General features: G+C 42.2%; 2 protein-coding genes across 2 annotated transcripts in view; both read left to right on the top strand.

The window, feature by feature from the left end:
* The window catches only part of LOC306919402 (uncharacterized protein), a gene marked incomplete at its 3' end in the record, with an annotated part of 342,672 nt that overhangs the window by 102,276 nt on the left and 224,140 nt on the right, over positions 1–16,256 (top strand). The window lies entirely within an intron of this gene.
* Positions 1–16,256, top strand: part of LOC306919360 (uncharacterized protein) — a gene marked incomplete at its 3' end in the record, with an annotated part of 157,127 nt that overhangs the window by 69,045 nt on the left and 71,826 nt on the right. The window lies entirely within an intron of this gene.

Genomic DNA, 16,256 nt, shown 5'->3' with positions numbered 1-16,256 from the left:
GGATAAAACGGAAATAAATCTTAGGGTTATGCTGTGTTTGGTCTATCAGTGTTGCTATTGCTAATTTAGCAACTGAACATTATCAAATGACAGTTTTGACGATTAATTGGGATTATATCCACATACAGTCAAGTATTTCGATCATCATGAGAGGAACATATAATGACTTCTTCAAACTCAACATCCAGATAAAGTAAGTTAACGTAATTCAACGTTACATCACCCGCCCTGTAAAATTACATATAAAATAAAACGAAGAAAGGTTAATTTGTTAGAAATCCTCCCAAACTTAATTATTTGGAACCATTAAATAAGGCTTCGGAGCCAGCCAACGCCAGCTTGGCTCAGTTTTGTTTTTCCCTCGGTGAGGCAGAGGAGGAAGACTGGACGGATGTCTACCGGTGTACTGTTCACGTCATGTTGTTTAAAATAAAAGTAACCGAAATAGACTCGTACAAATATCACAAACATACAGTTACAGCGCAAGGAGGAGCAAAAGGGGCGACAACAATAATAAGCACAGCGCGTCGTCGTCATGTAGCCTACAAGTCCTTCATAGTTGTTTAAAATAAAACTAACCGAAATAAACTCTAAAATAACACAAACATACAGTTGCAGTGCTTAACAAAGTAATTTAGGCTTTTGTAGAAAGAAAAAAAAAATACGAGCGAGCAGACGGAGCTGGAGTAGAAACAACGAGCAGTGCGTCGTCTAGCCCTGGTCCAGTGCTTACAGCGAGTCTCTCTCTGACGCCCTGTGGAAGTCCCTTCCGCAGCCCTCTGGTCACATTCTCACTCCCGTGCGCGGGTTTTCAAATACCAGCAAATAAACAAAACAACGTAACTACTCACCGAAACAAAGCCTGCTAGACCTTGGTAAAAGTCTAATCTCGTAGCTGGGAAGCGTCTCAGGTCCCCAGCTTCTCTCTAAAATGCACTTTGTGCCATTTTAATAACGCAATGTACCCTGAATTTACCGGGCAGAGTCATTTCTTCTACTACGGCATTTCCGGATTTTGCCTGCGCCGATCTGGTTGGATTTATTTTATTTAATGATTAAAATAGTGCATTTTAGAGAAGCTGGGGACCTGAGACGCTTCCCAGCTACGAGAATAGACTTTTACCAAGGTCTAGCAGGCTTTGTTTCGGTGAGTAGTTACGTTGTTTTGTTTATTTTCTGGTATTTGAAAACCCGTGCACGGGAGTGAGAATGTGACCAGAGGGCTGCGGAAGGGACTTCCACAGGGCGTCAGAGAGAGACTCGCTGTAAGCACTGGACCAGGGCTATGCGTCGTCATTGAAGCCTACACTGTACAGGCATATTATAGTTGATGAAACAGAAATAGACTTAATAGACGTAAAATTACCATACACAGACAATTGGTGCTTAACAAGAATGTAATTTGGGCCTTTATATATAAAAAAGATCAATTAAAAATATATTTTTTAATAGAATACGGTATTATGACGGTTTTCGGTATTATTTATATACTCCGCGATATTACCGGTATTCGGTATTATTTATATACTCCGCGATATTACCGGTATTGATTTATAATATCACGGTAATATCGGTATATTGCCCAAGCCTAACCTCAGGTCACGTGCACGCATCCACCTGGGTGACGGCAGACTGCTGGGCGAGCGCTGGCGCTTTGGCAATTTTCGGGCCTGTTAAGAACTCTAGTTTTCGCTGGCTGCCGGGCGCGGCTGCACTAATACCTTAACTTTGGGGCAGGCCCATCTAGAGTTTTAATGGACAGGTATCGGTCAAAAGGGAGACATTGAAGAGGAAGGATGGATGTACATATGGCATGTCAGAACAGGTCAGCTCCATATATGGAGATCTTAGGGTTTGAGGTCAGATGTAGAGTTGCTGGCCAATATTGATGACATCAGGGATCTCCATTTACAGTATGGGCTTAATATCCCTGATGATGTCACGCTCTCCCACCCCTACCACCATATATGGTGCCGACACACCAACTGGCGGGAAATGTGCGATTCCATAGTTAACAACTAACCTGCTGGAGAAGACCTAACATTCAACTCGTCTCACATCTTCTGTGAGAACGCTATAATGTAAACAAACGGCCATACAGCACAGAGCGCAGTCAGCGCACCATCAATGTTCAATTTTGGAAAATGTGGCCAAAGAGTAATCTGTTGATACTTTTTCCAGCCACTACTCCGCATTGAGGGATAAGATTCAAACCTTTTATAGAGTCTCTTTGTATTTTTTCCTAGTCTTTCTGCACGTTCCTGTGTGTAAAGAGGAGGTTCCACCTGAAGAGGAGAGGAGCTGCAGTCTGGTCCAGGAGGAACCACAACCTCCACAGATTAAAGAGGAACAAGAGGAGCTACTTCAAAGACAAGAAGAGGCTGGTGAGTCAATGACTGTTGACATTTTTCAAATAGGCAAAAAAGAATACTGCTTAAAGAAATACTTATTTCATTTTGAAATAGATTAGGGCTGTCAAATGAATAAACATTTTAATCGGATGCGTCTTAGTTTAAAATGTATTAATCACGATTAATCAGCATTCAAACTATGTCCAATATTTGACCATGTTTTACAAGCTCACGATGCCACACGTTTTGAGCAGCTTGTAGATTGGCTATTTGTGTTACTTTTTGACTTTTCTTTCCCTTTTACAAATTCAATATACAATTTATTTTCAGCTGATGTTCACATCAGGATGGGATCATTATTTTAGCACTTGAACAACTAGTGACTGCTCCTTTATACTGAACAAGACAATAGACTTGGTAAAGTTTGATTTGAATATGTAGTATAATGAAAGGTCTTTCTACTGGTGATTTCCACAGAGCACCACAGGGAGAGGTCTACAGTATCTAGAGAGATGGCCTCCAAAAGACATTCAACGTTGTCAGAGGAACATCCAGAGATGGACCAGAGACATGGACTGTTTGATGCAAGGATGCAACCTGTAGTAAAATTGTACAAGATAGGTATGTAGTGTTTTTTGTTTTTTTTTACTGTGGTTTAAACCTGTAGTAAAGTAGCATACAATTTAGACACTCTTAATCCAGAGTCATTTACAGTAAGCAAGAACAAAACATGGTAATACATCAAATACATGAAAAAATATCAATAATCATAAGAACCTAACAGTGGATTATGTATATAATGAAACTGTGTATACACTATGTGCAATGTCTACATAAAATGCAATCTAAGTTACATAACTTGAGAGTAGTGTTATAGTGTGTACATGGAGTACCAACCTCCACCTCAGCGCTGTTGAGTCAGAACAATTCTTAGCATTCCTATGATGTCATAGTGACATGACACAACATGATATGACCCCTAGGTGGCGCTATTGGTCCCCCTTAATTATAATTTATGTTTTTTATTATTTATAATATAATTAATATAATTAAAATAATTAAAAAAGTTAAATAGATGAAAATAACGTGTGTGTGTGTGTGTGTGTGTGTGTGTGTGTGTGTGTGTGTGTGTGTGTGTGTGTGTGTGTGTGTGTGTGTGTGTGTGTGTGTGTGTGTGTGTGTGCCTGTTCAATACAGATAACAATTTCAATACAGATAACAATCACAAGTCATGCAGTACCACCTATAGCCCACATTTACTTGTACGCATTATTTACACCCTCTATCCATGATAGTATACAGCTGCTGTAGTTACACATGTCAATATTCAGCCTAAGTTTAACACAGTCAGGGTACGTTGTATGTATTATGGTGTATAGTGGCCATGAGGATCCTAGCTAAAATTAGAGCCATATGTATGAAATGATATGAAATCCACTACCCCTGGAGGTTTGGACACCACACAGCATGTCTGTAGTGGTGTTATATGGAGTTACACCATACATGGACGCATAGGTTGACTTGCAGAAAATTCACCAACATGATGCTGTCAGCCTGTCACTCACCCCCCCAAGCCAACATGGTAACTCTGGGCATCACCCCCTTACATCATAACCACAGCCTTACTTGGCCAGTAGAACTACTTCCTAAAAATCACTAGATCAGTCTACCTGCTCAATAGAGATAACAACCAACAGTTGAGCTGAACAATAAGGAAGTATAGAGCAACTGTCCAACTGCTGGATCTAATGACAGCAACTTGAGACTTTGCTAATACATGCATGTAACCCACAGACCTCCCCTCAATCAGCATCACACACACACACACACACACACACTCAATCAACATCATACACTCAGCTCAGTGTGCAAATAGCAGATCAGCTAATTTGTCATTTTTCAAATATTTTTATTTTTATTATAAGATAATACATCACACACACACACACGTAGATCTGCTATTTTCATCTATTTAACTGTCACCACAACCATAAAGATCATTAGATCATGAATACCCAGTATGCCTGCTTAACGCAGATAACACCTACAGTTTAAACAATAAGGAAGTATAGAGCAAGGTATACAACCCTAACTGTCTATTTTAGAGTTGAGACTTTTGCTGACACATGTATGCACGCACGCACGCACGCACACACGCACACACGCACGCATGCATGCATACACACACGCACACACACACACACACACACACACACACACACACACACACACACGTAGATCTGTTACACACACACACACACACGTAGATCTGTTATTTTCATCTATTTAACTTTTTTAATTATTTTAATTATATGAATTATATTAATTATATTATAAATAATAAAAAACATAAATTATAATTAAGGGGGACAAATAGCGCCACCTAGGGGTCATATTATGTTGTGTCATGTCACTATGACATCATAGGAATGCTAAGAATTTTTCTGACTCAACAGCGCCCCCTAGGGCTGAGGTGGAGGTTGGTACTCCATGTACACACTATAACACTACTCTTGAGCCTTTGCATAGGCCTGTAAGGTCGTCGAGGCTAGGGCAAGTGCTAATGCAAGTGCTACGGACTACGATGGAGTCTGAAGTGGTGGCTACGGCGGAAGATTGGGAGTGAGTCAGGACTGATTGCAATGGGAAGTGCATTCCATAGTTTGTTTGTTTTTTATTTTTAGATATTTTTTGGGGCTTTTCTGCCTCTATTGATAGATTTACAGTAGGAAGACGGGGAGAGAGATGGGCAGAAAAGACACACAGTAAAGTTTGTCAGGATCGGGACTCAAACCCGCGACATACTGTCATGCTGGATTACCAGCCAAGGTGCCTGGACCGCTAAGCCGGCCCAGGCCCATTCCATAGTTTTGGAGCCAGAGGGGAGAAGAGTTTGGGACATGTGGAGCGCTGTCCTGGCGTTTTTAGTGAATGTACTTCCAGCTTACCTGCGTTGGCTGATCTGAGCACTCGGGAGGGTTCGTATGGTCCGATAACAAGAATACAAGAACGCAAGCCCCCCAAAAAACATGCAGTGGTCATGCAAGATAACGTAAAGGCTATACTAGTGCAGCGCCATATCAACATCATTCAAAACGAGGTGTGTAAGTGTAAATGACAAATATGTTACAATCGATAATATGCCTTCTCGTTCTTACAACTTTGTTGCATTACCTCAAACGACAGTCATGACCGAACTGAAGTGTCGCGCTGCCGAAAGATAAAGTCCACAGCGTGTCTCCTCACAACGCACTGTGAGCTTGCTTGTAGGTCAGATACTTTCAGCGAGCAACGCTGAAATATAAATGTAAAGTGTAAAGCCAAATGTATCCTTTGCACCGAAAATAGCGGCTCTACAAGCTAATCTGGTTATCCTATTTGAATAATTTGCAGGGCCTTTGCTCCTAGACCATAAGGGTCGTAACACATTGTATTTTTTTGTAGACTTTCTGCACGCCCCTGTGTGTAAAGAGGAGGTGCCACTGGAAGAGGAGAGTAGCTCCAGTCTGGTCCAGGAGAAACCACAAGCTCCAGAGATTAAAGATGAACAAGTGGAGCTACTTCAAAGACAAGAGGCTGGTGGATCAGCGTTGACAATACTAGCAGTGAAAAGTGAAGATGATGATGAAAACAGAGAGACAGAGCCTGTAGCTGGCACCTCAACTGTACACATGAAAGCACAAGCTGATGTAGAGGACTGTGGAACATCACAACCAACTAGTGACAACCAGCTCCTCTCTTCACACTGTGTAGAGGACTGTGGAACATCACAACCAACTAGTGACAACCAGCTCCTCTCTTCACACTGTTCTGAATCTGACACTGAAGACAGTGATGAGTGGGAGGAGACTAGAGGAGATCATTCAGCTTTAAACACACTGAAATCACAAAACACAAAATGTGGGAGGAGCCAAGCTGTCCCAGGACCTGAACTCATCGAAACAAACAAGTGTGGCAAAATGTTTAATCTAAAGCTGAATTTAAAAACACACATGAAGATTCATACAGGCGAAAAGCCATTTTCTTGTACAGAATGTGGAAAAAACTGTCGTGACTCTAGCGATCTAAAAACACACATGAGGATTCATACAGGCGAAAAGCCCTTCTCTTGTACAGTTTGTGGTAGAGGTTTTTCTCAGGCGGGTCATCTAAAACCACACATGAGGATTCATACAGGTGAAAAGCCATTTTCTTGTTCAGTAGGCCTATGTGGTAAAAGCTTTGCTTACAAGGCTGATTTAAAAACCCACATGATTACTCATACAGGCAAAAGGCCATTTTCTTGTACAGTATGTGGTAAAGGCTGTCTTAACACAGGCAATCTAAAAACACACATGAGGATTCATACAGGCGAAAAGCCATTTTCTTGTACAGTTTGTGGTACAGGCTTTACTCAGTCGGGTCATCTAAAATTACACATGATGACTCATACAGGCGAAAGGCCATTTTCTTGTACAGTATGTGGTACAGGCTTTACTCAGGCGGGTCATCTAAAATCACACATGATGACTCATACAGGCGAATGGCCATTTTCTTGTACAGTATGTGGTAAAGGCTGTGTTACCAAAAGTGATCAAAAACAACACATGATGACTCATACAAGCGAAAGGCCATTCTCTTGTACAGTATGTGGTACAGGCTTTACTCGGGCGGGTCATCTAAAAAGACACATGAAGATTCATACAGGCCTTTAGTTTAAGACATAATGATCAGTCAGTCTAATCCAGGATGACAATGATGCAAAAGCAGAGGAACAAGTAAGACGCGCGAACGCGGGAAGCGAACGCAGCTCGTAAATTGCAATAACAACAATTAGAATAAATTACGTACTTTAAGGTTTTTTTAAAGTTCTATTTTTTTTGTTTAAGATTTTTTTTAAGTTTTCTTTTTAACTTTTTTTTAAGTTAAGTTTTTTTTAACGTTTTTTCTTTTTATGTTTTTTTTTTAAGTTAAGTTTTTTTTAAGTTAAGTTGTGTGTGTGTGTGTGTGTGTGTGTTTTTGTGTGTGATACAGCTGCGCCCTCTGGTGGTGGGCGGGTGGTGTTACAGCGTGACACACACACACACAGACACACAGACATGATCTGCTGGGTCTCATAGTAAATGCTCACTGCGTTCGCAATCACTGCATTCGCAATCACTGCGTTCGCAATTATATGTATAATATGACAACATCAACATGACTGAATAAAATACAGTTTATTGTGATGGAGTTTAATTTGTATCTTGTGTTTGGATCTTATTTTCTATTCAACATGATGGAATTTCATTTTTATTTAATCTAGCATTATTCCCTCCAGCTCATAGGTTACTGGTAGTACAATATGAGCATCAGTGTGTGCCCACATTTGTCTTAACGTTGGCACGGTGGCACAGTTGGTAGTTCTGTCACCTCACAGCTAGAAGGTCCTGGGTTTGATTCCCGCTCGGGGCGCTGTGTGTGCTGGCGGCGTGTTTCCTCCTCCGCGTCATCAGTGCCCATACCCGAGGCGGGGTTGGCGAAAGGGCCTTTCTGTGCGGAGTTTGCATGTTCTCCCCGTGTAGGTACCTTCACAAAAACATGCAGTAATCCTGGTCTCTAAACAAACTGCCTCCCCCTGGCCAGCCGGGGCACCTGATGGAGGGGAAAGGAACTGGTTGGAATAACGTGTTCCTTCCACGCGCTATGTCCAACCAGGGAAACTCCCCCCTGTCACGTGTAAAGGAGCAACTTGGACACTCAGGCAGGAAGGAAGCATAAGTTCAAGTCCGTTGCTCTCCCCATGTTCCCCATATATGGGGACTAGGTTGGCGGAGGGTGTGTAGAGAGCCCAGGATCACATTAGATAATTGGCACAGGGGTGAAAAAATGGGTTACAAAATTGAGGGATACAAAAAATGATGGTGCAGTAGTGCTCACAAGCTGCTGGGTTTGTGTAGATCAGGGTGTTGCTACATCTTACAGACCATAACAAAGCCACATATGCATCACAGTTAAACAATTCTATTTAACTATCATTTAATATCAATGCTCTTTTGTCAGGTGTGTGCTGTGAACAAAAAGTGTAACTTAGCCTTGTTTCAGCCTTATTTCACATTTACCAAACCAGACATTCAAGGTACAAAAAAGGAAAAAACAAACAACATCAACAACAGCACCCATTTGGTAAACAATTGTAGATCTGCTATTCTCACTATTAAATATACATTATACATCAGTTTGTTCATAATGGGTGTTCTTGTACGTCTGGGTCTTGGGGAGACCAATGTCCTAGCAGTGTTTTATCACACTAATATATATGTTACAGCACAATTGTGTGTGTGTGTGTGTGTGTGTGTGTGTGTGTGTGTGTGTGTGTGTGTGTGTGTGTGTGTGTGTGTGTGTGTGTGTGTGTGTGTGTGTGTGTGTGTGTGTGTGTGTGTGTGTGTGCGCGCGTGTTTTAATGGCCTGCCCAACATAGCCCTTTTCATTTTTAGATGGTAATGAGAACGTAGGCCTATTGCTTATTTTACGGTCCAATGACATGGACCAAGTGAATCACCTTTCCCCATTAGAATAAGACATCCAATGCACTACATTTCTGGTGTGAAATGGCACGAGGGATCCCCACAAAAAGACCACCCCAAAAATCGACAGATGTGGCGTTTTGTGGGCTTTGAGCACCTGCCCCCTCAGTGCTCTCTGTACGGCCCTGCAGTAATATGTTACGGATCTCACGGTAGATTCTGGGGGTTCAGGGGGCCTAAAGCCCTATTCATAGTCCAGATTTAGGTGAAGAGGTGGTCACCTCTTCACCAGAACGGTGGTTTTGATGGTGCTGCTCATACTCCATCACCGTGCTCATATCTCCTACACTCCATGGCCAACACTTCCTCAAATTCATCCATTGTTTTCCCTTTGCTTTCTCTCTACCGCATATCTGCCTCTATTCCATTCTGTTCATTGTCTGTTCCTTTCCTATTCTATTTCTGTCGCTGTCTCTATTATTTCATTCCTATTCTGTCGTTCTCCCTCTGCTCTGTTTCGGGAGTTTGTTTGTTTTTCCGTCGGGAGCTCAGCTCGCAAAGCCACACCGAGCACTGCTGTCGACCCCTGTGTCCTCCTGGCCGTGACGTGTGTGGGTGGAAGGGGTGGGGGGCAGAGGAACGTAGCCTCGGTCCCAGGCTTACTTATCTGCGAAAAGAAAAGCCTGGTCACAACATAAGGCAGAGAAGCTATCGGCGGATGTATCCTCCGGAACATCCGTCAGATGTATTTCCCCTGGATACGATATTTTCCCGAACAATCACAACACTTGTTTCATTCGTGGAGAATGTAAACTGATTTGTAAAGCATCAACGTCATTTCCTTGGGCGATACTTCCGCTGAAATCCCGCAACTTCCGCCCAAACAAATGATAGTCTTTTCAGCGTAGGTCTTGCCCAGGGTGAGAGGAACGGGGAGGCGGGGGAACAGGGGGAGCTACGGGAGGCAGTTTAGGAATAGTGCGTTTGTGTTGTGCTGGCTATACTGCGAGCCTGGGAACCCCGCCTCCCCGTTCCTCTGTCCCCACACACACTCATCTCTAATTACAGAGATCCCATATCCAATCAAATCGTCCGATACCGATATATTACATTATTAGATATTATATTTATATTGAGCTCATTGCTGAAATATCAGTCAATACCGACGGAAAATATCGGTGAAAATCGGTTCAATACCAATAATGCTTTTATAATTAAATATCGGCCGATATATCAATATGCTACTGATAATATCGTGCATCACTAATTGCTATGGGACATGCGAGTTGGACCTAGAATAATCTGACAAGCCTGACAATAAAGTGCCTGACAACAATACCAAGTAATGAATATAAGAAAGAAGAATATAAGAAACAACAATATCATATTTTATGACATTGTATGGTGAGTTAAATAGAACCTACTTAAGTTGAAAGTTTAAAGAACCTATTCAGAGGCTTCTTTTCCCTGTGAAAAGAGTAATATACTTTTAGACCACATTCAACATTCATCTTTAGTTAAATCTAAGCAATGCTAATCAACATGTTGTGACATTAGTAGACTATTGCTCGATGCACTTACTTTGCCGGTGGCATGGCGGCTTTTAGCTCTCATCTTGTTGACCTGGGCTTCAGCCATGTTGGCGCGCTCCTCGGCCTGCTCCAGCTCATACTGGATCTTCCTGCACTTGGACAGATGCACGTTGGCCACTTCCTCCTGGAATGTGACAGAGACAGGCGCGTAAACGTGGATTCAAGTCCTCAGTCGCCACGACGGATTTCAGTCATTTGGATTCCATAGAAGCCATCTGTGAAAGCATGCTGTGCACTGAAAATAGCAGATCTGCAAGCTCACGACACGTCGAGCTCGTAGATCGGCTATTTACGGTCATTAGCTATTTTAAATTGAAAGAGTATTTGACTAGGAATAGGATACAAGTTTAGAAGCATCTTCCATTAACATGAATTGCCTCAGAAATGTCATAAAAGCAAAGAGGTTTAATGCCTCAAATTTGTAATTGCTTCAGCTATAATTGGCTGTTGTGTAAAAAACAGCAACAATAGGTTTAGAATTATCATATAAACAAAATATTTGCACTGGGGCCCATCACCATGTCGGTATGCATGTGTGTATAGAGAGATGGTCCAAAAGAACATCTTGCAATTAGAGCAGGGGTCTTCAATGTTCTTCATGCCTGCCTGCTTGAGATCTCACAGTGGACGTTATGGCCCCTACACACTGTAGGAGTTTTAAAGTTGTCGGCGAGTCATCAGATTGTTATGTATTTCACACTGCAGGAGTCTTTTTTTTAAATCGTCTGTCATTATATCGTTGTGGCTTTCACACTAAACGATTGGTCGCCGACTATAGGCATCACACACTGCAAGAGTTCACCAAGATGCGATCCAGACCCGATATTCATTTGTTTTTATTTTATTCATTTTTACATCTCATGCACATGCAGGAGGATGCCGTGATACAAGCGCGAGACCGACACAGGACCCTCTCTCTCTCTCTCTCTCTCTCTCTCTCTCTCTGCGTGCACGCCACACACACACAGGATAGCCAGGCTACACAGGGCAAAATGTTTGTGATAGCGTGTAGCCTACGTGGGCTGCAGCGAGACAGGACGTTAAATCTTGATTCTTATGAAATAATTTTCCGTCTCTCTGCGCACACACACACACACACACACACACACACACACACACACACACACACACACACACACACACACACACACACACAGGGGGAGGAGGGATGCAACCTTCTAGAAATAATTCAACATCAGACATAATAAGTAACATACATGAAAAGGTGTATAAGAATAGGCTTACAGTGCTGTACAGTACTGTGGTTTACAAAGCAGAGCATCATGCTGCATGAGCTCTTTAGTTTGTATTTATTTGATAGACTGACTGATCAGCTGATTAATGTTTCACTACTTTATTATTTTTATACATAACAATAACAGGAGGTGCACACAAATCCACACATTCTACAAGTGCTCAATAACAGACACATACTAAAAACCAGTAAGACGCCCTGAGGGCGAGAAGTGATGATATTGTCAATTTTAGTCAATAAATAAAAACTAGACTAAAATTATAGGGAGGGACAAGTGGAGAATTGATCCAGGAGAACTAAAATAAGTCATTTTATGCTTGGTTGTGCGTGGGTGTCAAATTCTGAAAATCTACGATCTACAAGAGCTTCTAGATCGGCTATTTTCGGCACACAGCTACATATAAATCAGGCATTATGACGCCAAGATAGATTTAGTCTGTCTGTCAACAAGCCCTCAGGGCTTTTATGTAATCCTTTAAGATCATGGTTTTAGATCATTGATTTTAGATCATTATTTTAGATTATTGTGTAACTGTTCCTCTGTCCTTTCTTTCACAAACTGTTAATAAAGTATTCATCCGTCCGTCCAGTTACACACCTCCTCCACCAGGGGGCGAAAGGCAGAGCCTTTGCATTGAGAAAACGGCCTGGAGGATCCATTGGTGCGCATGCGCTCGAAACACGTTGATCCGGAAACGCGTGTTGTTGTTGCTGTTAGCACTGCAGCATGGAGGTTGTTAGCCCTTTAGCTCTGTGGTTGTTTTTCACCGTGGTGTGAAATAAAGGGAGTGCTACTAAAAACAACATCTCATAATGGAGGTCAAAACGTGTCAAATGGAGTCTGTACGGCTGAAGATACATGAACACATGACGTCGGTGGGAGAGGACATATTGTGTGTTTTGGACAAACAGCAACAGAGTGGTGGTGCTGATGTTTGTTGTGTGAAGCTTGATGTCAGAGTGTTTGTGTTGGAGCGCCTCAGTTTGGCTGCTCAGGTCATGTGCAACCTCTTCCAGAAAGAGATGGAGACACTAGAAACTCTGCTGGAGAAACAAAACAAAGTGCTGGACATTGATGTTGATATGGACATCGATCTACACACTGCAGGTACACACACACACACACACACACACACACACACACACACACACACACACACACACACACACACACACACACACACACACACACACACACACACACACCAACCTACATACTGCAGGTTAGTAAACTCTGAACACCAGCTTAGCTAGAGGTAGCATTAAGCTAGCTGAACTGAACTACATTTCCCATAGCTTATTGTCCTCACCAATTGCAGGTGTGTGTGTGTGTGTCGTGTGCCTGAGTCGTGTGCCTGAGTCGTGCGCCTGATGGGCCTAATATTGCCTATCATTTTGTTATTAAACGCCTCTGGCATCTCACTTTTTTCCCTTTTTTGTAATAAATCATAAGTGGTATGGCCGACTTGGTGCTGTAGCTTAGGAGATATTGCTAATGTTATTTTAAAGGCTTAAAACGGCTTACAAATGCATCCTATCAGGAAAAGAGACATTGAGAGAGCTTTACAACAGAAAGACAACTATTAGGGGACTATATTATAGTCCTATATTAACTATATTAGGGCATTTGAACATTGATGCCTGTCAGTCACAATGTGGGACAGGGTCTCATTTCGTGGGACGCTTGAAAAGTCTTGTAAATGCCGGACTGTCCCACGCAAAGGGAGACATCTGGTCTCCGTTCTGTGCTCACCGTTTCCATGCAAATCCTGAGATCTACATGATTCTCACTGTTCTATTATAGCAGCTGGGTTTACTTTTTTATCATTGCTGCCGGGCAGAGAAACCTTGTATCTCCATCTAATTCAGAAGGAGCGAGTGCATTCTCTGGCACCGGCGATCAGACGCAGCACTGCCGGGGTATGGGCGGCACCTGCCCGGGAAGGTGGGGGGATTAGTGGAGTTCCTCGGCAGTGTTGGTTCGTTTCGCGGCCGACGCCGCAACTGCCGACAACAGTCGCGGCTCCCGATATGCGTTGCCAGTAAAAAATCACCCGTGTCTTCCCTGTGAGGTTAGGGTTAAGGTTGTCAGCGTCGCTGGTTGAAACTCACCCGTGGCTCCCGAAACACCTGTGTCTTCCCTGTGAGGTTAGGGTTTGGGTTGTCAGCGTCGCTGGTTAAAACTCACCCGTGGCTCCCGAAACAGCCGTGTCTTCCCTGTGAGGTTTGGGTCTGGGGTGTGTCAGACTGCTGCCGCTGGTGCCAGAAAATGCACTCGCTCTCTCTCACATAATTTAACCTTTAACCTGTTTTTTTGTAAGTTAATGTACTAATCATCATTCTACAGTGTCACCCAAAAGTAACCAAAATAGCCGATCTACAAGCTTTTCATTTTTATTTTTAACAGTTTCTTTTAACAGTTTTGGACATAAGAGGTTTCCACCTCACAGCAACAATATCATACCTACTTGTGTTATATATTTCAGGATCATTAATATGTTAATAAACTGATTGGCTGTTTCAAATATGCAATGAAAAAATACTGCTTGCTAGATGTTCTTTCATATTGTTCTTTCATTTAAAAAAAAACAAACCAAAAAACATTCGGATTCATAATTTAAATTAATTTAGTCATGTTCAGTTTTATACAGGAGCTGTTTATACAGTTTAATATCAAAAATACATTATAGTTCTTATTCATGACACATGATCAGCGGCAGCCTTTTTATGAAAGTTATTAATATCACATCAAATTCCTTATTCAATGATGTATTGTATTCCTTTATTCCAGACCAGTGTGTGGAGTCCTGTCTGCAGGTGAAGATCAGTTCTCCAGCCACGACTGTTTCTATTAAACAGGAACCTGAAGACCACCTTAAACAGGAACCTGAATACCACCTTAAACAGGAACCTGAAGACAAACAGGAACCTGAAGACCACCTGGCTCTCAGTAAGTTTATTTATTTGTTTTATTGGTGAAAGTGGGTAGTACTGAGAGTGTAAAGATGAACCGATACTACATTGATGGTATTATAAATGGGACGACGGTTCGGCAGTAAAAGTATGAATGTGTTCACTGAAGCTTTGCAGTTAATTCTACTTCAGTATTAACTAACCTGCTGAAGAAGACTCACTGACCTAACATTCGGCTCGTCTCACATCTTCTATGAGAACACTACAATGTAAAAAAAAAAAGGCCATACAGCACAGAGCACAGTCAGCGCACCATCATCAAAGTTCAATTTAGGAAATTGTGGCCAAAGAGTAATCTGTTGATACTTTTTCCATCCACTACTCCGCACTGAGGTACAAGATTCAAACCTTTTATAGAGTCTTTGTATTTTTTCCTAGACTTTCTGCACATTCTTGTGTGTAAAGATGAGGTCCCACCTGAAGAGGAGAGGAGCTCCAGTCTGGTCCAGGAGGAACCACAACCTCCACAGATTAAAGATGAACAAGAGGAGCTACTTCAAAGACCAGAAGAGGCTGGTGGGTCAATGACTGTTTTCAAATTAAAGAAATACTTTTACATTTTGAAATACATTTTGAGTAGGGCTGTCAAATGATTAAACATTTTAACCAGATTAATCTCAGTTTAAAAATGTATTAATCACGATTAATCAGCATTCAAACTATGTCCAAGATTATGCCATGTTTTACAAGCTCACAATACCACACATTATGCAATGAAAAAATACTGCTTTAGTTTCTAGATGTGCTTTCATTTTGTTCTTTCATTTTTAAGTGGTGTAGCCACTCCAATGCACAGCAATGTGTGTCCCTGACTTCCTGGCTGGGTCTGTCTGTTCGTCCAAGCACGGAAATAGCATTATAGCGTTTGTTGACTACCAAGTGTCACTGTTGCGCAGCCACACACACACACACACACACACACACACACACACACACACACACACACACCAGGGAGGGCGGCTTGTACAGTACAGTACTACAGCACGAGTACAGTACAGCGCCACTCTGTTCAGAGTGGTCTGATTTTCATTTTTTTCGGGTTCAGTTTTCTACAGGAGTGTTATGCTGTTTATAACACATGAACAACCTTATTATTAAAGTTGTTACTAATGTCACCTTCATTCCAGACCAGTGTGTGGAGTCCAGTCTGCAGGTGAAGATCAGTTCTGCAGCCACGACTGTTTCTATTAAACAGGAACCGGAAGACCACCTTAAACAGGAACCTGAAGACCACCTTAAACAGGAACCTGAAGACCACCTGGATCTCGGTAAGTTTAAATCACTCTGTCTTTATTTGTTTTATTTGTTAAAGTGGGTCGGTACTGAGAGTGTAAAGATGAACCGATATGAATCGGCAGTAAAAGTATTAATGGGTTCATATAAGGCTTTGCAGTTCATTCTACTTCAGTACCAGTAAGACGCCTGAGGGCGAGAAGCGACCTCAGGTCGCGTGCACGCATCCGCCTGGGTGACAGCAGACTGCTGGGCAAGCCGCTGGCACTTTGGCATGGGGGGTAAGATCTTAATTTTCAGGGCCTGTTAAGAACTCTAGTCTCCACCGTCTGCCAGGCGCGGCTGCACTAATAACTTTGGGGCAGGC

The sequence above is a fragment of the Electrona antarctica genome (genome assembly GCF_951216825.1).
Source record: "Electrona antarctica genome assembly, contig: scaffold_25, whole genome shotgun sequence".
NCBI classification, from domain to species: domain Eukaryota; kingdom Metazoa; phylum Chordata; class Actinopteri; order Myctophiformes; family Myctophidae; genus Electrona; species Electrona antarctica.
Note: the sequence above shows the minus strand (reverse complement) of the source record. Positions and strands in the feature narration are given on the sequence as shown.